The 15,501-nt window shown below is 37.3% G+C and overlaps 1 protein-coding gene across 1 annotated transcript in view; it reads right to left on the bottom strand.

Annotated features, from left to right (window-relative positions):
- The window catches only part of vps8 (VPS8 subunit of CORVET complex), an 893,492-nt gene that overhangs the window by 355,973 nt on the left and 522,018 nt on the right, over positions 1-15,501 (bottom strand). The gene's annotated exons all lie outside the window — the stretch shown is intronic.

Below are 15,501 nucleotides of genomic sequence, written 5' to 3'. Positions count from 1 at the left end.
CTTTTTTATCTGGAACACGACTGTACTGCTGTATTGTTTACATAAGTGCATAACTGACTGCACTGTGCATTTTTCTTCAATAAAATGAATACATTTAGATTTGGACAGTCTTGCCATTTTTGGTAATTATATGGTGTTGCCTGACTTTACCACACCAATTTCAACATTTTGAAAAAAAATATCTAGTTTATAACAGTAGCCTTAGTATCATAAACCTCATTGAGCCATGTCTATACTCAAAATATCTGGAGTACTAGTATTTATACCATTGTTAAAGTACTATGGAGTACAAGGATCATAGAGAGAAGCAGAGAAGACCTTTAACATAATAGCTGCTGAAATCATGTGAATTGGCATTAAATGTAATAAAAAAAAAATCTTTAACCTGACGGTATTATTTTTTTCTGGGAGAATACTGCATATCAAATAAAAGTTTATAAAAAAGATCAACCCTACCCTTAAATTCCAATTAAATAGAATAAAATAGAAAAAGAAATAATATAAAGGAGTCTGATCAAAATGAGATGTTTTCCTGTTGACGTATAGGTCTAGAGTCCCAGGTTTGTATTCAGCCCAAACACTTTCTTTGTTGCACATTTTCCCCATTTGTGTGGGTTCCACTCCTGGTACTCTAGTCTCTCACATGAGTATTTGCTTATTTAAGCAGCAACTCTAAACTACCACAGCGTCAGTGTACCTGATAATGTACTGGCATGGCACCTTGACCAAGGTTTCTTCCTGCATTACACCCAAAGCTATCAACCTGTTCATCATGACCTCAAACTTGACAAGTAGTTTAGAAGTTGTAGGGATGGACAAAATTAAGTCTAAAATGTGGCCATTTTCAAAATGCTTCAATTTAGAGAACATTCAATAAGTATCAAATGAAGAATGCAAAGAAAACAAAATTCATCCTAAGAAAATTTACATGAGATTTGAGTCTTTGAAGCAGTGAAATATGTAGCTCTGTAAATAAACTATACATAACCTACGTCTAGAAATCAAGACACAAATGCATGTAAACCTAACAAAATTCAAGAATGTATTGAAGCACAAATTGCAACAAACCTGGAACTTATGGCTAGTCCACTAATCAGGACATTTACCAGGACTCAAAGCAATGAGGCCGCAATACCACTGCACATCCTCCAGTTTTATGTACTACAGACCAATGCACCATAGTAATATTATTCTATACACTCCAGTAATGTGAATCTCACACTGAAATGATATTTGTCAAAAGGATGTTCCACTATTCCACTAGGAATAACTTGGCAATGCTGAAACATATTATAATCAAATTGATTTATGATAAAACTTAAATATAAATATAAGCGTGCACTCAAAAATGCTTTCAATCACTGATTTTGCCTAATATAGAAATCAAAGTAGTAAGCCAAGTTGTTTCATCTGCTTTATAACCTAAAATGAACGGAAAAGGTCTTTTTTTGACATACATGCTGTATATAGATTCTCTTAATCAGGTTTCAGGTTGTGGTGGGCCAGAGCCTATTCTGGCAGCCCATGGAGTGAGGTAAGTAGCAATCCTTGACTGGTCACCAGTTCATAAAAAAGCCCACTCATACACACACACACACACCTACACATAAGGGGACAATTAAAAATCGCCTAGTGACCTAACACGCACGTCTGGGATATGGAAGGAAAAAAAGGAGTAAACATGGGGAGAATATGAAAACTGTACAAAGACAAGGTATAGAATTTGAGCCCAAAGCATTATATTCATGAAGCAAGCATTCCTGACCATTACACCACCATTGTACCACCAATGTACCAATTTGAAAAGGTTTATTGCAGTAAAAATGCCACAAAGAATATTTTAGAGTTGTACATTCTAGTAACACAAAATACTACTACTGCATTAGGCAGTGCTGTAAATGGTTTTCCTTTAAAATGTTTGAAATAATAATATATAAAAATAACCATGTTATAAAATGCCAACAATAATACACAAATTATGTAATGAAAAATACTGTTGTAAAACACATGAAAACCTACTACAGTGATCCCCCACCTATCGCGGAAGTTACGTTCCAGACCCATCAGCGGTAGGTGAAAATCTGTGATATAGAAAGACCATATACAATAATCCCTCCTCGATCGCGGGGGTTGCGTTCCAGAACCCCCCGCGAAAGGTGAAAATTCGCGAAGTAAAAACCATATGATCATATGGTTATTTTTATATATTTTAAGCCCTTATAAACTCTCCCACACTATTATAAACATTTCCCGCACAACTATACAGCATAAACCCTTTGTATTCTCTCAGATATTAGGTAAGATTCGTTGAAATTATGTACGTATGTAAAAACACTGTTCATATACAGTAAAACCTAAATATTATTTTAAAGATATCGAGCGTCTCCGATATCACATATGTTACAGCCATTACAACAGAGTGGCCACCAGCAACAAATACGTACAATGCAAGAAAAATTGTATACAATAAAATGTGTGTACAGTGACACTAAACTATGTACATGTAATAAGTACTGTACATAGAAAATTAATTATGGTTACTCACCAACAATGACACGACGACTTGTCCGATAACAATGAGTTTAATTTTACTGCACAACAAAGGAGAGCGTTACAGCTCTTCTAAAGGAGCCTCTTCAGGCAATTGTGTAGCACCGCCGTTGTTCTTCTTCCAGCAGTTTTCAATCCAAATCCCTAAAGCAGATTCCATCCGGACTACTGCCTTATTACATTCACTTACAACTCATTTTGCACCCTGGTTAAAGGACACTGCGGCCATAGATCTTATATGCTTTTCCTCCTTTTTAAATAAAAAGAATCGTGGACTCATTGATGCCGTAATGGCGTCCTACAGCGGTGTAGCTGTTCCCTGCCTTCAACATATCCAAAACTTTTACCTTTCGGGCAATCGTTAGCATCTTCCTTTTGCGCTTGGGCACGGCCTCTGAAGCAGTAGTAGGAGCAGATCATTTTGGAGCCATAACGAAGGGCTTGACTATGCACAAACATAAACAAAAAAAGAGCACAAAAGTTAACTCTTTACACAGCGAAATACGTTGATGCTGAATGAGCGAGATGAGACCTCCTGGTTAACACAGCGGAATCGAATTCGGCGCTCCGCTGCTGAGCCAATCAGCACACAGGAACTTAACTGCGTGCTCTGATTGGGTAGCTTCTCAGCCATCCCCCAATAGCATCCCTTGTACAAAATCAACTGGGCAAACCAACTGAAGAAGCATGTACCAGAAGTAAAAAGACCCAAAGTCCACAGAAACCCACGAAGCAGAGAAAAATCCGCGTTATATATTTAGATATGCTTACATATAAAATCCGCGATAGAGTGAAGCCGCGAAAGTCGAAGCGCAATACAGCGAGGGATTACTGTAAATAAAGTTTTTTTTTTTTTTTTTTTTATAGTTTAAGCCTTAAAATACCCATCCCACATGCTTTAAACACATGCAAACTTATTAAAACACACTTTGTAAACACATATGATATGTGTATGTCGGGCTTAGGATATGAGTAACATCCCTCTATTATAAAACATCTTAACGTTATGCAAGACAAGGCAGTGAGACAGAAGGACAGCTGCTGTACAGGCTTTTAAATGATTGACGCGCAGAGCGACAAGCAGAACAAGCATCTTGGCAGAAGCAGCACAAAGTTCACTTCTCCTTAGCGTGCATTAAGCTCCCCCCCTTCACAACGCGAAGTGGCAGGAGCATAGCGTGCCTCCGTGGAGCAGGTGGGGGGGGTGTTTGAGAGAAGCGATCAAGACCAGATCATCTCAGACAGACACTTTGACGACACACCCTACTTACAAACAATTTAAAACAAGTTTACTGACATCTAACCTAGCAGTTGTTGGAATGCTTTTGGCAGACAAACTTCAGGTGCTTCCAGCTCTTAAAACAACGACAAACAGAACACTCAGCTTGCCAGCAGCAGCTGCAGAAACCCAGCAGATGATCCGAGCACTTCTCCTTAGCATGCATTCAGCCCTCACCCCCCCCCTCCCCCCCTTCAGAAAGTGCAGAACAGGCATCTTGGTAGAAGCAGCACAAAGCCAGTAGCTGATCTGTCCACTTCTGCTTAGCGTGTGTTCAAAACCCCCCAACACCCCCCCCCCCCCCCCCCCCCCCCCCCCCCCCCCCCCCCCCCCCCCCCCCTCACAAAGCAAGCAGCAGAGACGCAAAGTGGCAAAAGGACAGCTGCTGTACAGGCTTTTAAGTGATTGACACAAAGCGCGACAAGCACAATACACAGCTGGCCAGCAAGACACCAGCTGAACCGATCGCATCTCTTTAGCGTGCGTTCAGACCCCCCCTCCCACTTAACACGAGCAGCGTTATAAGTGCCCCGCGAGAAAGAGATTTAACCACGTCCGGGGCAGGAAATAAAGGACAAATATTGTTTTTACAAAAGTTTTAAAGTAAAAATAAAAATAATGCATATGTAACAATTCCCATGAAAATAATCTCTTAAAATTGTTCATCCGGTAAACCAAACCTGGGGATGGGCGAGCGAAACGAGCAGGGGGTGGAGCCCCCTAGTAATAATAATAGTATTAATAAATCTGCGATGTAGCGGGGGGCGCGATAGCTGAACTGCGGTAAAGCGGGGGATTCACTGTATATTGAAAGACACAAAGTACACCTACTATAAATGCATGCCATTATTTGCATCAAAGTATCCACTATAATTAACCACTGAAGCAATTATCCATGTGTGGGACTTGACTTATTTTGAGGGAAAGATCCAATCTGTGAACATTGCAGTCGAGCTCCAGCTTCACTGGGCCAGATGTTTTTGAGGGAAGGACATTCTCCTTTCTTTGTTGTTTTTACAGATTTGCTCTTGCTATTAGCTCTTCTCTCTTTTTCTCAAGAGGGGGCTGAATTCTGGTTTGTTAAGTTTGACTTGATTGTATGTAATGTTATCTTCTCCAGTGTATAAGTTAGACTTGATCATATGGAATGTTATTTTGTTCAAATAAAATAAAAAAAGGGCTAAAATCAAACAAATCATCTGGACCAGAAAATATTTACCCTTAGGTCTTAAGGAGGTTAGAGAGTACATATATAAACTCTTGAAACATAGTTTTACTGAACAGTAAGCACGGGTTTAGAAGAGGGAGGTCTCGTTTTACTAACATGCAGAAATTCTATGAGAAAGAAACAAAAGGATATGGTCAAAATGGAATATCTTGATCTTCAGAAACATTTGATAAGAAGTCACAAAAGAGGTTAAGCTTCAAACTAAAAGAGGTGCAAGTTCAGGGTGTAGTGTGCAGATGGGTACAAAATAGACTCAGAAGCCAGAGGGTGATGGTGTGAGAAACCCTATCAGTACTGTATGATGTTAAGAGTGGTGTCCCATAGTGGTCAGTTCTGGGGCCACTGCTATTTTTAATACATATAAATGATTTAGATCAGGCATGTCAAACTCACTACCATTGGTGGGCTGCTTCGACTGCCATACGTGCGTCAGCGGGCCGCACTGTAACAAATACTATTATACAAAGTTACTGTAGCTTTCTTTCCAATACTGAAAAGTTTAAAGAAAAGCAATTTATTTCCATACAATCTCAATTAGAGTCTTAGTCTCTTAGCTAGGTCCTTATATTACTATATTTTATTCATTGCTTATATAGGAGTCTTACAGTCTGAGATCTATTTCTTTTGTCCCAACACTTGGCATCTTTTGTTAGTAACCAGTTCGTCAATATCAGGCTTGAAATCTTGTGCAGCTGCAACTTTTACGAGGGATGAAAGGTGCTCGACGGTAAGTCTTGAGCGATGTGGGGTTTTGGTAGCTTTCATTAACGAAAACAATTGCACATAAAGGTAAGTGCTTCAGCACATAGGCAGTACTCTCGATGCCAACTTAAGGATCTACACATACGAGGATGGCAGGTAAGCATACAAGCCTGGCACACCAACTTCGTTGTATTTTGCCTTCAGAATAGAATCTGACTGCAGTTCAATCAATTCCATTTGGATACTCTCAGGCGCATTCTCAACGTTGTAAGAGTATGGTGACGTAAACAGCGGAAAGTCCTGTTCGTGTGAACTGAAATCACGAAAATTCTCACTGAATTCATTGCTCAGTAATTCAAGTTGGAAAACAAATCCTCCAAAAATCTAATTTTACTTTACTAAGTTTACTTCAAAGTTTATATTGTAAAATAAGCCGATATGCAAAAAGCCCCCTGACCTACACTAATTTTACAAACTCAAAATCACAAAAATTTGTTAATAAACAACTCACCAACTTCTCGCGTCCACTTCAGATCTTCAGCTGTAGTCTGCGCTACCTGTTCGTTACAATACTAGCACAAAATTATATAAAACTAGAGCAAAAAAACGTGAAAATATGCGAGCTGTTACTACATGTGATGGTCAGTTCTGCCCAGTGGCCAGTCTCAGCAACCCAGCCAGTAGCGGCTCTAGGCTCGTGGCGGCCCTGGGCAGAGAAAGAATCGGTGGCCCCTTCGCCCGTCCGTTGCAGACACTGCATAGCTGCCTTGTGCTCATGACACGCTTCTATATGCGCGTGTCCGTAACTTGAAAACCAAGTGGCGGCCCATGATATTCTCATTATGGCAGAATGTTATAATACTACATATAGCTTACTGCTCTGACTCGAGCGATATTAGTAAATACAGCGTACTAATTAACAAGAAACACAATGTTTTTTTCGGCCACATTGCCGTCAGCTGTGTCGTTATTTTCTCTTTCTGTTTTATATTCAATATATATTGGCGTGGCGGCCCTGTGCAGGTGGACAGTTTGCACATGCCTAAGGCCGCCCCTGCTGCCAGGCTGCTGCAGCCTAGCACTTCAGTTGCGATGTCGCGGCTCATTAATATTGGACAAGGCTCGTTGCTATACTAGCAGATGATGTTTTCCGGTACCATAATGCCATGGGAAAACGCGCTTTTGTCAGAAGGCAGAAGTAAGAAAAGTCAATAAGTAACGCCAAAGATGCAGAATGATTCAATCATTTTGTACAAGTTTAGTGCTAACTAGGATCGGTCATGCGGGCCGCACAGATTTCTGTTGTGGGCCGCATGCGCGTGTTTGACATGCCTGATTTAGATAGGAATAAAAGTAACAAGCTGGTTAAGTTTGCAGTGGATACCAAGATAGGTGGCAGATAATCTAGAATCTGATGAATCATTACAGAGTGCCTTGAACAGCATACAGGTTCAGGCAGATTTGAGACAGATGAAATTTAATGTAAGTAAAAGAAAAGTATTACACATAGGAAATAAAAATGTTATGTTTGAATGCACAATGGGAGATCTGAAAATTGAAAATATATTTCATGAGGAGGATTTAGGAGTGAAGTGAACTTGTCACTATGAACTGCCAGACAGTGTTCAGAAGCCATTAAAAAGCTAACAGAAGGTTAAGTTATATAGCACCCTGATGTGTAGAGTACAAGTCCAAAGAGGTTATGCTCAAGCTTTATAACATACTGGTGATGCCTCATCTGGAGTATTGTGTGAGGTTTTGGTGTCCAGGCTACAAAAAGTGTATACCAGCTCTAGAAAAATTCCACAGAAGATTAACTAGGCTGACTCCAGAGCTACAGAGGATCAATTATGAGGAAAGATTAAAAGAGCTGGGGCTTTTCCGTTTAAGCAAAAGTATATTATAAGGAGATATAACTGAAGTGTTTAAAATTATGAAGGGAATTAGTACAATTGATCGAAGCTGCCACTTTAATCTAAGTTCAACAAGAACACAGGGACATAGTTGGTAACTATCCATCCATTCATTATCCAACCCGCAATATCCTAACACAGGGTCACAGGGGTCTGCTGGAGCCAATCCCAGCCAACACAGGGAGCAAGGCAGGAAGAAAAGACATTTAAACCAGAAGGCTAAGCAAAATTTTTTTGCTGAACAAAAGCACAAGACAAACATATGAATTGCTGATGATAACTGTCTCTCTGTCAATCAGAAAATGCCATAGAAAATGTGTTTAAAGCAAAAAAACATACAAAGCATGGATCCTACCCAAATCTTACAGTGCTCATAAATCAAAGGAAAATAAATGTTCTAAAGATAGTACATGTTTATTTAAAAAGAATTAGGTGATCTCATATTTTAAGGTACCAAATAAGGAACTTCATTTGACTCTAGTGACAAATTAACACTTAATAAGAGAATGAAACCTGAACAGCATTCAAAAGACACTAAGCCTAAATAAAGCCTTTGAAGCTGACAGAGATTATGTTGAAAAGGACAGTAGGAAATAAATCAATACACAAACATTAAACTATTACAAGCAATAAATAACTGTGCTGCAAAGGTTCCAACCAACCCTTGCATCTGCATGTCTTCTGGAGATTGCTTATGTTTCACTTCTGACTCTCTACACCCCTTTGTGGAAGCAAGGGATAAGGCACCAACAATAGGTAGAATAATAAAATGTCATGTCACTATTGTTCATAAAATGATGCACTATAAAAGATTTGTAATCAAAAGAAAATAGTAAAATTGGGATGGATATTAATGCATTACACTAAAATCATGGATTAGTTGAAGAACATGTGCTGCTCTCATTATTTTTCTATAAATACAGTCAAAAAACTCCAAAGCGTTTCTTACTTATTATTGACTGTCATTGTCATTGTCAGCTGAACGTTGGCCACTTAAATGTCAAAATATTATGGGCCTGCACCTATTACTTTTTCTAGTTTATATGCAAAAATGAAACCTATAAGCATACCTCAACAGAAAAAAAAATTCTCTATAAAGAACACTTCAGCAAAAAGGAATATTAGAAACACAGCACGACATAATAAAGGTAACAGACACAATGGCTCACATAGTATTGTCTGCCAAACGTAAGGAAGACTACAGTGGAGAATGCAGAATGACAAAGAGGGTAACACTGCACAATTATACACTTTGTTCACAAAGATTTACATATTAAGAAGGAGTGATAAACCCATTTTAACATTTTTTTTTTTTTTAAATCATCTTTCCCCATTAACAAGATTTGACGCAGCCTTGCACATTCATCTGTGCAGCAATAAAGGCAAATCAAATGAAATTCATACTTGTAAGTGTGACATTTTTCTGATTTTGGAAATGTCCAATTGTAACTGAAAGGAAAGAATTAACATTATTTAAATAATGATAAAAAAGATAATAAGATATCTGCCTCATGAAGGTAACAGGACTATATTTAACCTAAAATTCCAAGTTATTCATTGCTTCTGGAAGATAATCATATATTATAATGTGATTTTTGTGAACAGTGTGGAAACAATTTCAATACAAGAAAAATACATTTAGAGATTTTGGTAGCTGCAAGTAATAATAAAAAAAGATTTAATAGCTGAAATTCTGCAGGAGCCACACCAATAAATAAAATAAAAAAATTAAACGGTTAGAAGCAGCGTTGATTGGGGACCATGCGCCTTCATAAAACACGAACAATGATCATCATTACTGCGAAATTCACAGAAATTACAAGTTGCAACCTTATACAGAAAAAAATAATTAAATTGTTAGTTTTCCAACAATCTCCCTATATGTATGATTTGTGCCATTGCCCTCAAATATATTATAAATGCTTTATTTACTCATAATTTTAATGTTATAACTGCGACTAAGTGCTTGTTTTTGCATAGTGGCTTAAAAGAAAGCTTTGAGTGGTTCATATAGAACTAGACTCCCAGGGAGGGTATGCTTGCTGCAACTCCACTCTAACATAAATCATCTTTACACATCCTCAGTGTTTCCAACTTTTCCATTAATTTGAATTCGCTTTAGTTTCAGAATCTACTAAAATCTTAACTTCCAGAGCTAATGGACTGAAGTTCTACTACTAGCACCACTGGCTGGTTATTCTGGTCCAATGCTGATGTGCTAGTGCAGGCTGCAGTAGCCTTGCCAACTTGATTTTTTTTGCATCTCATTTTTTTTTATTAACCCCCACTCTGGTTATTACTTTTTCATGCATCCTACAGTACTATTCCACATATTTTACAAGATCAAAAAATCCAAGAGCATACATTGTATTTCCTCTAGAGACTCTGGATCACTGTCCATGTACACCTGTGCTCTGCCTTTCTTTCCCTGCTGTGCCGCTTGACCCTGTGAACCCGGTGTTCTGTCTCTATGTCAGATTTGCTATTTCCTGTGGTAAGGACTGGATTTCTACTATGCTGAAATACTATTGTGATAAACTTCTCTGTATTAAACATTCTACCCATAGAAAATGATCAGAAAGGAATAGCCTTAACATACATTGAATGTCACTGTATACCAAAGGTTTTTTTAGCTGGGTATCATGAAATCACCAGGCTGTGCTTGGGAGCTCATCAGCACTCTTAACTCTTAAGTATGCCATCCTTCTCAGGCTTTATTGTCACAAGACTTGTACCAAATCTGCTTTATATGGAAATAAACTCCCGCAATGGAGCTGTGTGCAACACACTTTCTCCATCTAATATTGCCATACTTATCATACAGCTCATCAATGGTAAAGCACTAGAACTATCACATTCCTGTGAACTGTAACCTTAATATGTAATGCAAAAACAGAAAAAACTTGATATCTAAATGAAATGACTCCATCTGGGTGTGTTTACTTTAGAGCAGCGGTTTGGATAGAATTGTTAGATCTTGATTGAACATGAAACTAGTAGCCACTGAATGGCTGATGTCCTTCCTTTGACTGAAAAAGTGATAATAAAATCAGGTCTTAACCTATTTATTGATCCACATCATTGTGGATGACTGAAACATCAATATTTATAGTAAATTAGAAAAGTATTCAGATTCATTCACTCTCAAATCTACAACACAAAGTGTACAAATATTAAATGGATAAATTTGCCACTTTGCCTATCAATCCTCATTCTAACCCATAATAACTAAATAAAAATGTTTTCAAAAAGTTTCACAAATTTATTAAAAAAATCAAAAACTAAAATCTCAAAACCCCTTTGCTGTCACAATCCAAAATATAATCATGAGCATCCTGTTTGCTTTAATTATCCTTGTAATGTGTTTAGAACTTGTTTGGAGTTCACCTGTGGCAAACTGAATTGATTGGACATTATTTAGAAGGGCACATAATTGTGTATATAAGGCCCTACAGTTCACACTGCTTGTCATAACAAAAAGCCCAAGTCCAAGAAATGTTCTTTAGACCTCAGTGAATAAATTGCAGCAAGGTAAAGATCAGGACAAAAGATAAAACCATCTCTACAGATTTGAGGACAATGGTCTCAAGACATGTGAAATGGAAAAAGTTTGGGACAACTAAGATTCCTCCTGAAGTTGGCCACCCGGCCTAACCGAGTAACAGGGTAAAAAGGGAAGTGACAAAGAACACAATGGTCTCTCTAACAGAACATCAAAAGTCCTCAGCTTAGATGAGAGCACCGGTCAGAAGGACAACCAATTTAGGAGCTTGCCATCAATCAGGTGTTTATGGTAGAGTGGCTAGCCCCCACTTGAAGCTTGCCAAACAGCATTTAAAGGAGCATGAGGAAAAAAATTCTCTGGTCTGATGAGACAAAAGCTGAACTCTGTAAGCAGAACTTCAAGCACTAAGTTTGGCAAAGACAAGGTACTGTTCATCACCTGCTTAATACCATCTTTGCAGTGATGTATGGTGGTAGCAGCATCATGCTATGGGGGTGCTTCTCAGCTTTAGGGACGGAAAGACTGGTTAGATTTGAGGGAAAGATGAATACAGAAAAGTTATTGAAGAAAAAAAATAAAAAATGGTTCCAAGTGCATGCAATGTCAGACTGGGTAAAAGTTAACCTTTCAACTGGACAATGACTAAGACAATGCTGAAGTGGTTAAGGGACAGGTCTCTGACTGTACTTGAATATCCCCGTCAAACCCCAGACTTAAATCCCTATAGAACATCTGTGGAAAGACCTGAAGATGACAGATTAGATGCTTTTTATATAATCTAAAAGAGATTGTTAAGATCTGTAAGGAAGAATACGATAACTGCCCAAATACAGGTGTGATCAGCTTGTAGAGACGTACCCAAGAACACTCAAAGCTGTAATTGCGACCAAAGGGGCTTCTAAAAAGTACAGTACTGAATTAAGGATCTGAGAATTTGTATGAATAAGAGTTTTCAGTTTTCATTTTTAATACTGTCTTTCCCCTCCCACAGTCCAAAGACATGCAGGTTAGGTGCATTGGTGATTCTAAATTGGTCCTAGTGTGTGCTTGGTGTGTATGTGTGTGTGTGCACATCCTGTGGTGGGCTGGCGCCCTGCCCAGGGTTTGTTTCCTGCCTTGTGCCCTGTGTTGGCTGGGATTGGCTCCAGCAGACCCCCGTGACCCTGTAGTTAGGATATAGCGGGTTGGATAATGGATGGATGGATAGATGGAATACTGTCTTTCCTTTAATATTTATGAAATGTTATGGGCATGGGGAAGAAGCTATATAAATTAAATGAATTATTTTATGCTCCATTTTGTTAATCACAACCTTTTTCCTTGAAGGTGCTGAAAAGGTATGAGGCCACCCATCTCAAAATTGACTTAGCAGGTTTAATAAATTCAAGTCACAATAACTGTGCCTTCTCTTAAGTATTAATATCAGACAGCCACAAATGTTTCGATTTTTCATTTATTATCTAATACTTTTGACCATAGTAACTACACTTTAGCTGTAGATGCCAAAAACATTTTGGAAGCCTGTCTTTCAGGATGCAGTTAGCATTACCATTATACAGACAAACCAAAAACAGTGTGGTGCACAGAAGTGCTCTTACATTCATCACAGCCACAAACTCTTAATTCCCCATTCAGTCAATTTTGTGTGCTAGTAGGATTTGTCTAATTGTGTAGGGGAGGGGATTGGCTCCGTGGCCAATCTCTTTCATTTCGCGGGTCTTTTAAGTGTCTTCTGTGATCTTCACGTGAAGATCACGTCTCGTCTCCCTAGTCTTTCTCTCCCAGGATTTTTTTTATAATAGAGAGATAATGAGTCATGTAATTGAAGATTCCAAATGACACATTGCGTGAAGAAGTGCTTCCTGAATTCCACAACAAATGTATTTCTTTTAAATCTCCACCATAGTCCTTGTGACCATGATTCACTTTTTAATTCAAAGAATTCTTTTTGATCAATTTTACTGATGTTTTTCAGAATTCTGAAGAAACAAGATTAGGTCTCTACATATCATTTTCTACTAAATACTAAAAAGGTTGTAATTCCTTAGCATGAAAGAACAGGACATGCTTTTCAGATCAGGGACATACTCAGCTCCTCTCCTTTAGCATGAAAGAACAGGACATGCTTTTCAGATCAGGGACATACTTAGCTCCTCTCCTTTCAACAGCAACTTTAGATTCAGTCTGAGTGTTCTACAGAGTCAGAACATAATGTCCTTTGATTTACAGTATATAGAACAGCATTTACAATAGTACCTAAAAGTTTATTTGCTGTTTTAATTTATTTCTCCACTTTCCTGGATAATAAGATTGTCCAGAAAATTGTTTTAACACCTAAATCTTTCTCATAGTTTGCTTTCTGTAAGTCAGCATCATCCAATCATCCATCTTGCATATACTTTATACCCTGCCAGCACACTTTATAATATATCCTCTCTTTAAACATTTTCTACCCTTTAAAATAATGTATTTAACAAGCTTATGGACAAATATATTTTACATGTGTACACCATGTATATATCTCAGTTATTTTTAACTGGAATTTCCAAGTGCTTGCTTAGTTATGGAAAACTGAATTTTTTGTTTTCTCCCCAGTGTTTTCTGTTCCTTTACTTTTAGAGGTACCTGCATATTTTGTACATTATAGAACCTTATCAAATGCTTTTGAAAGTGTACGTAAATGAAGTCAGGTTTTGATTTTGTTTACCACTGCTTTTATTATAAAAAATGGCACATAGAGGTTTCAGTCTTCATGTCTTTGATTGGAACAAAGAGTGCATAGTGAAGAACACTTAAGATAAACAAGCAATATTCAGAGCAAAAGTGGATGGGATAACATTATCTAAGGGAAAATCTGTTATGGTATCTTATACTTACAACTGCTTGCATGAAGACCGATTTTGCTTAATTAGAAGAATCCTAATTCATAACTCAATGAGAAAGTGGTGTCTTATATTATTTTAATTTGAAAAAATTCTCCCTCTAAGGAACAGTTCAGGAATGTTTTTAGAATTTGGAAGCTATTCATTAATGTTATCATAAACAAATTGCCAAAACTGTTTTCTGATGTAAGTAAGAGAAGCAGGTTGTTTATTTCTTTCCAGTTTGATGGATTTTTTTCTGGATTTTTTTTTTTTTTTAAGAAAACTGTAATAGTAATTATGTACTGCTCATGTGGGTATATCTTTCACAGAACTGCATGTTATTTTATGTATTTATTGTCTTACATAAAAACAAAAATAAAAAACATGTGGAGGCACACATGTTATTGCAATTCTTTAATGCAGTTTTACCTGACATAAATTAACTATATGTAAACTGAAAAGTATTAGTGCTCCCCAATGAAAGTGAAACCATTATTCAAGTATGCAACCTTTCTCTCACAGTATGAAATAAAGGTTCACCATTATATCATATAGAAAAATAAGAAAATAGACATTAAAGCAAAATGAATGCCATCACAGTATGATCTGTAAGATATGCATAATTCTAATATATGAAAGATGAACACTGTAATGACCACTATTTTTCTGGTGTTAAAACTTAAAAATATTATTAAATGCATATGCTATATTTTTTGAGGAAATTTTTTCATTCATGTAAATGTTCCACTGCTTCGCCTCACAGTACTCCTGCTGTGAGATTCCACTCCTTAATCTCCAATTTAGCCTTGCTCTCCTTTTCCATATTCTCTGCCCGTGTCAATTTGAAGTCTCGGACAGCTCACATTGGGTGCAAGGTAACAGCTCCCTGGTATTCCACCTCTTTCAACTGATACATACCAGAATTAATACTCCCCAGGAACTACAAGCAAAGACTCAATTGATATTTGTGAAAGAGGGCATCTTAACAGGGAGTATTCTTTTTCTCACCTACTGTGAAACAAACATTTCAATTCCTGAAAGTAGTACACATAGATCTACACTCTGAATAATGTCAATGATTGCAGTTATATAGCTTAGCACAGTAAAATGTTGCTTTTCTCTGCTAAAAACTTAAAAAAGATGCTTATAATTTTTTAAATGTTCAAATGCTACAAAGTAAAGCAAACATTATGCTGCTTTAGAAAAGGTGCATTCTTCATTCTTAAATTTAATATATCATCTTGTCATAAACACTTTTTTCTTATATAACAAACAATAATATAATTTCTCTGATATTTTCTAACTTTTTCTTCTTCCAACAGTTTCATGGAACTGTAGAATAAGAGGGTTACAAAGGAATCTGGATTCAAGCAGACAGATAAATTTCTGATATCTAGCTACTGCAAATAATTTTATTTAGTATTATTTCTGGCTTTACCCAGTTTTCTGATTTTTGTTAG

Source organism: Erpetoichthys calabaricus, chromosome 8, assembly GCF_900747795.2.
Source record: "Erpetoichthys calabaricus chromosome 8, fErpCal1.3, whole genome shotgun sequence".
Lineage (NCBI taxonomy): Eukaryota > Metazoa > Chordata > Cladistia > Polypteriformes > Polypteridae > Erpetoichthys > Erpetoichthys calabaricus.
The sequence above is the reverse complement of the archived record's forward strand: the minus strand, read 5'-3'. Positions and strand labels throughout refer to the sequence as shown.